Source organism: Morone saxatilis, unplaced genomic scaffold, assembly GCF_004916995.1.
Source record: "Morone saxatilis isolate NCDOM2014 unplaced genomic scaffold, NCSU_SB_2.0 Contig0, whole genome shotgun sequence".
Lineage (NCBI taxonomy): Eukaryota > Metazoa > Chordata > Actinopteri > Moronidae > Morone > Morone saxatilis.
In genome coordinates this window covers 13,711,988-13,718,685 of record NW_023339650.1, presented here as the reverse complement: position 1 = coordinate 13,718,685, position 6,698 = coordinate 13,711,988, and positions in this window count along the sequence as shown.

Genomic DNA, 6,698 nt, shown 5'->3' with positions numbered 1-6,698 from the left:
CTTCAGGTATGATTCTAATCTGAAAATATACATTTTGGTTTGGCTGAATTACTGATTTGAAGTGATGTTTCACACATACACACCCTATCTTACAATAGCCTGTCCAAACAAATGGTGTGACTTCACTTCATGCCACAAACCCAGCTCTTTTGTAATATTATTACAGTGTGCAGCTTAGTTTTGACGCACATTCAGCTCGCTACTGTACTACTGTTTACCTGTTCACACCGTATGTAAGGAGAGAGTGGTAATGAGAGAGTCGTCTGTCTGAGTGAAGGATTTGAACTTGTACAGTGAGACAGTAGAAAGAGGAGACTAGCAATTTGGAAAATTATCACTTGGGATTGCCTGAAGCTATACTTTTGTATATTCTTGTTCTTATTTTCAACCTATTTCCTGGTATAAGCGGGACCTGCCCAAGGTTTTAGGGAGTTAGTAGCTACCATAGGGAGGCTGTTTCATTCATAATTTTCCCTGCATAATATTTATTTGGCTTCATTTTATACTGGCACACTCTACACACACACACACACTATAGTTTTCACCTACGGTTCTCTAGGTAAGTTTTGAAATACATCAAATCAAACAACTGCAATCAAATTCCATGAGTTTAAACAGAAAGACAATGTTCTTCTTGCGGATTTGCCGTTTGTAGAGTTATGCTTGGGATTTGTTATGCAGTGACATGGCCTTAAGTTAGCAATTACTGTATTATTATTATTTTCATTTTGTATTTTTATGTTGTTTTCCTAAACTTTTCAAGAATATATTTTATCTGATTTTAGGTTAAGTCATTTTTTATGCTACGCAACCACTAAACTCATCATGTTTTATATAGAGTGAAGGGTAACCAAACTGTAATTTGGGGGTTAAGATGAAGAAAGTCATCAATGAAGGAGGTATGTATGCCAAAAGTTTTTATAAAGGTTCACTGATATTTTGTTCTTCAGTTGTCATCCTGAAGACAACTCTTGAATTTGTTTAGCAACATGTTTGGAGGGAAATTATCATCTTAGCCAAGAGGAATATTATAAATGGTTGGCACTCTTTGGGATACCCTGCAAAAAACTCCAGTACCTGTATATAGTATATAGCCATGTTAACTGTCAAGAGATATTTTAAGGCAATGGGATCCTTTTTTTTTAAACAGCACAAACAATACAAATACACAGGCTCCATGTTTTGTGCCTTTTACACAAGGTTATGTCTGTGTTTGTTGTGCTTTGGATACAAGCAGGTTTATCACTTACAGTTTATGTCACTTGTACACCTGTGATTTGGCCTAGTTGAAAATCAAGTGCTATACTTTGGAAATACACATATTAAAAGTCAAACCTCTGCTAAAATTAATACTGCAACTTGGCATCCAATCCAATCTGACCTACTTGTGCAGCTGCTTTGTAAAGTAACTGTATTTTTCTGAGGTGCATCCATTAGTTAGTCGACCCTCTCTGTGTGTCAGTGAAGTAAACATAGTTTAGACTGTGGCTGATCCTTGCAGAGAAGCATTTTTTGCATTCCTTGTTGAATTTTTAATCTGCTTTGCTTTTTTTTTTTTTTTCATACAAGCAGAGGGAAACAATTCGGTATAAGCTGGTCAGGTCAGCATTGTGGGTTGTTTTCCATGCCAACTGCAAGGAATTAAACTGCTGTGAGAAATGACACACTACACACTCATAACTTTCTGTTTACTTTTTTTTCTAAACAAAAATGAATGGATGAACCCGTCAGACAGATGTTACTCAAGTTTACTTTCCAAACATTATGCTCATTTGCAGTGCTCATACTCATCCCTCACTATCAATATTTTTCATTCACCCCCACACACAGAGTATTCAATCACATAGTTTTGAAGGAAAGCACACTTACTTATATAACAATGCTGATTAACAGAACATTTCCCTTTTGTAGACGACCACAAAGAACGACTCTTAGCGTCTCTGTGGCTGAGTCACCACACAGCTTGGGCCCCATTCATGTTTTTCCCATGTTGCAATTTACTCACTGAATTAGGCTTGGACCAAAAAAAGTGTTTCAGTCCCAATTATCATCTGGCAAGGAGAAGAGGCGGTCTGGGGTGGGGGGTGAGATACTTAAGCCTTTTCACTAGTGCTGCCTTGTTTCCCCTGTTCCTCTCCTTGAGAGAGTAATGTGTTTCCTCACACAAAAGGAGGATCTTCAGAGATATGCCAAGAGTCTGGAGAGTGTGTTTGCTGGACCTGTGAAGAGACCTCTTTAGGAGGCTTTGAGGACAATGGAGCATGGGCACCGGCCGTGGTTTACTTTGTCCACGCCAAGCATTTCACACGCACCCAGGGCAACAGCCGGTCTGAGCAAAGGCACAACATTAGTCTGAGTTATTGAAAAGGCCTTTTTCATCTTTGTCACCCAATCAGTGCAATGATCGCTCTGAGGGAGTTATGTTTGACCAACAGTTTTTTTCTATTTCTTGAGACTCTCCACATTCTTTACCTACAAGCTACTTTTTGGTCTACTTCCCTCTTTTTCAGGTTAAATCTAATATATATATTTTATTTAGAGTAAGCTTACGTGATATTATAATAAACCAAACTATTAACAGCAGGATGTCTAGATGTGTCATTTTATTGTGCAGCTAATATTGCTATTGTTATTCATAAATATTTAACAGGAATCAAGCAGAGGATGTAATAATACGGTGTGTTACTAAAAGCCAAAATAATCAACACAAAAAGATGCCATGACAAAGTCAGTGTGGTGTTGCATGAAATAATCCTGCAACAACATTTGGTTTTCTTAAACATTTTAAATGGTCAGTGCATATACATAGTAATCTATACAGCAGGTTTAACACATCAGTTTGAGGCAGATTATTAAAGAAAACCAGCCTCCCTCATCTATATGTAGTTATACTACAATTAAATGTATCTGACCATATTGGCATATTATTAGACAAGTTGCTATATTATAACATTGTGCATCTATCTATCAAATCTAGATCATTCCCTCTGAATTTGGACACATACTAACTTTGAACCAGGACCAAAGAATTACATTCTGAATGATGTACAGCAGAACTGGAGGAGACACATCATACATCTTCATTACAGCTGAAGTTTCCCATCTCTCCTGCGTCTCCTGTCTCAGCCTGCTCCATTTGCCCCGTCACATTGTTCATATCTCAATGGCCAGGCTGTTGTTGCTATAGCAATATGTGGATCAGACAAGGGCCCAGGTTGCTCCTGATTTAAGTAAATGGTACCTTGTGGTGGATGTCTTAATCAGTCTCTTTACAGAAGATAGAATGGACTATGTTGGTGTAGTAAAAGAAAATGATTTCACAGAGACAAATACATTTAAATCATAGAGAAGGGTTGTGAAATTGACACCTTCCAGGTATTAATTTGTGCTTCTCAAAAGCAGCAAACTCATTCAACTTGCATATGAAAAAAATGCATGATTTTGTTATGCAGAATGCTGTTTCTTAGTTGGCAATTTTTTAAATGGCATGCATATAATCAATTGCATATAATGGCTCCATTATTAACTCACTCAACACAAGACATTTATTGTTATTTTGTTTAAATCAAAGGAGTTAAATTATTAGGAAAATATGTCCCTGTCATGTCTTCATTGATTAATGTGCATCTTGACAGAGTTGGGTATAAGAAATAAACTGTTAAATATGTTAAATATGTAATATTAGGTGAATGTATGGTTCATATGCACTCAGGTTTTAGTAATGGTAATTGCAAAATTTGTGAGGTTATAAGGATAATATTAACAATAAGTATACTGTATTCTTCTTTTTTGCTTTTTGTCACAGCAGTGGATTACTGATATTTTGCTTCGTCCATTTTGATTGTATCATGACTACTTACTTCACATTATTATTTATCAGACGACAGATAAATATACCGTGACTTTACGGTGCAAAATATTGGGTGTCCCTTTAAAAGTCAGCAAGTGCTCTGGGACAACAACACACCCACCTGTGCATCAATCACTTGAGACAACCCATAAATACTTTGTTATGAACAAGAACCTGATAACGGTGGCAGCAGAGCTCTTAAGAAAACACAGTCATACAAACCACAGGCACTGTTCAGCATTTCAACCAATGTTGTGTTAAATATTAATCTCACACACTTTGAGAGCAGCATTCCTGTGAGATCACAGTCGAGGCAACTTGTGGAATGCAACCTTAAGTCCTGAAACTGTACTTCCTGGCTGTGAACAGAGGCATGCTGGGAAGGCCTGTAGATACCTTTTACCCTCTGTCTTTCAACAGGTGGCTCACCCTTCTTGATCCCTAAATTACAGCTTTTCTGTTAGACCCTCCAAGAGGGATGGATTTGACAAATATGATTGTCATTGTTGTATTCTGTCTTTGATTTAAGTCAACAAAAGCATCGTGACAGCTGCCATTGATATTTGGACTTTGGCTTTTGAAGACCATTAAGTTCATGAGGTGAAGGTGTGACTGTATCCCATACCCAAACAAATAATAGCCTGACTGATCACATGGTACATGTCTTGAGCAAGCATGTGCAGGCAGATCTGTGGTAGTCCTTGTGAAATATCTTGATATAAGCCCCACTTGCAGACCACATAATTAGCTTTTGACCTACATTTCTCCCCAAGCTTTTTGTGCATTTGCTACAGGTCAGTTTCACTGGGATTGTGACTCGACACTTCAAGGAAATCTTTATTCTTTGACCAGAACTAAAGAAGCCCACATCACTGACAAATGTCTCACAGTGTTTGCCAAACAAAAATGTAACCTTCTTTTCACAAGTAACAGCTGTTTATGGTTGTGTTGCCTCAAAGCGAATTGAGAGGGAGTTTGTGCATGACTCACTCCAATTGTAAATGCGAAAAGATAACTTCCTAACACTGAAAATCCTCCTTTGATGATGTGATGGTGTGGGTGGACAGGTCCTTGAATGGCATTTCACTGTATTAACTTCTAATGAATTGTCTGAATATGTTTCATCAAATGCTGTAAATAACATATCACAGAATGAAAGTATGTGATAACATAACATAACACGATGTAACACAACATAACATTTTATTAAAAAAAAACATAACAAGACAATATAATTCACTGGGTGTAGCATAATGTACTATAACATGAAATAACATGACATGAAATTTGCATCACATGATAAATCGTGATACTACGACACTACATAATATGAATTGACATAATACATTGTATAGCATGACATGACAGTTCATGACATGACATTATGCGACATGATATTCCATAAAAATTATAGAATGTGACATGGCATTTTATGGTAGGAGATAGTGTGACATGATATTTCACGACATGACATGATATGATAGAACATACTGGACATAACATGACATGACATAATGTGACACTCCTTGACATGACATAATCTGACAACATGCCATGATATGACATATAATAAGATATAAAATAACATTATATAAATGTACCATGAAACACTACAGGGCACAAAATATAACATAAATATAAAATAAGACAACATAAATGTTCAAGAACATAAACAGTACACATTCACAACGCTGTAGCAGAAGTTCAGTTCTTAGAAAATACCCTACTTGTTGTTCATATCAATGTAAGAGGTAGCAAAGGTCAAGGTCATGTACAGTTAGTGGCCAGTGGAAAATGCTACATTAAAAGTAGACACAGTAAACAATAAAATGAAGTCATAAAGCAGTGCAGTGATTCAGGAAACAAATAAAATCGCAGGATAAACAATTTTTATTATTATTACCTACTGTCTTTTGTATTTTGTATTTCACAAGGACATGACTTTCTTGTTCATATACAGTAACAATTATCTATATGCTATCTATCATATATATATATATATATATATATAATCTATAAGAGCAGAGATTATTGAGTTACTGTTTTTCAAATATTTCTGCAACAGTGTTAGAAAATCTTTTTTGATTCAAGAAGATGATATAATAATTATTTTATAAGAAATATTGTTTCAGTGTTTCTGAAATGTCATCCAAAATCACATCATGTAACCTCATACAATTTGTACAATATACAACATGTAATACTACACATAAACCCAGAGAATTAATAAAGCTACTAAGCGGTAATTCTACTAAAGAACTGAGCAGTAAATGTAGACTGGATTATTATGTTTCTACAATAATTTAGAAATTCATGATGACACTTGACAATTCACCATAGCACAGCCTACTTTTTGTACCTGGCTTGTGCAATAATCTATTTATGCGAGAGAACGCTGATCGTCTGTGTAATCCCAGTCGAAATTCTTGTGGTGAAAGAGGATGCAGGCCTTACTGCAGATTAATGCCATGACGATGTGTTCCGCTGCTGATGAGAGCAGGCTAAGCAGTTTCTTTATGGACGGTGGAAATGTTTGGGTTCCCTGCACAGAGGGACGGGGGGCCACAGGGTGACATGCGTTGCAGAATTCATACTGTTCTTAATGTTCTCACCGTAGAGAATAAAGGATTTGAAAAAGAAAAGACAAAGTAATTCTGGCCTCTTTTGTATGAAATCCTCCCAAGAGCTACTCAGCCCATGATTTCATTATCAGTCCGACTTACACTAATCCTCTCAGAGTGGAGTTGGCCCTTGTTAGATGTCTATACTTGGGTATCAAAAACCCTGGATGTCAATGGGTAAGAGGGATGGGAGTGTCCAATATGCCTAAAGTTTATGTGTGCATGTG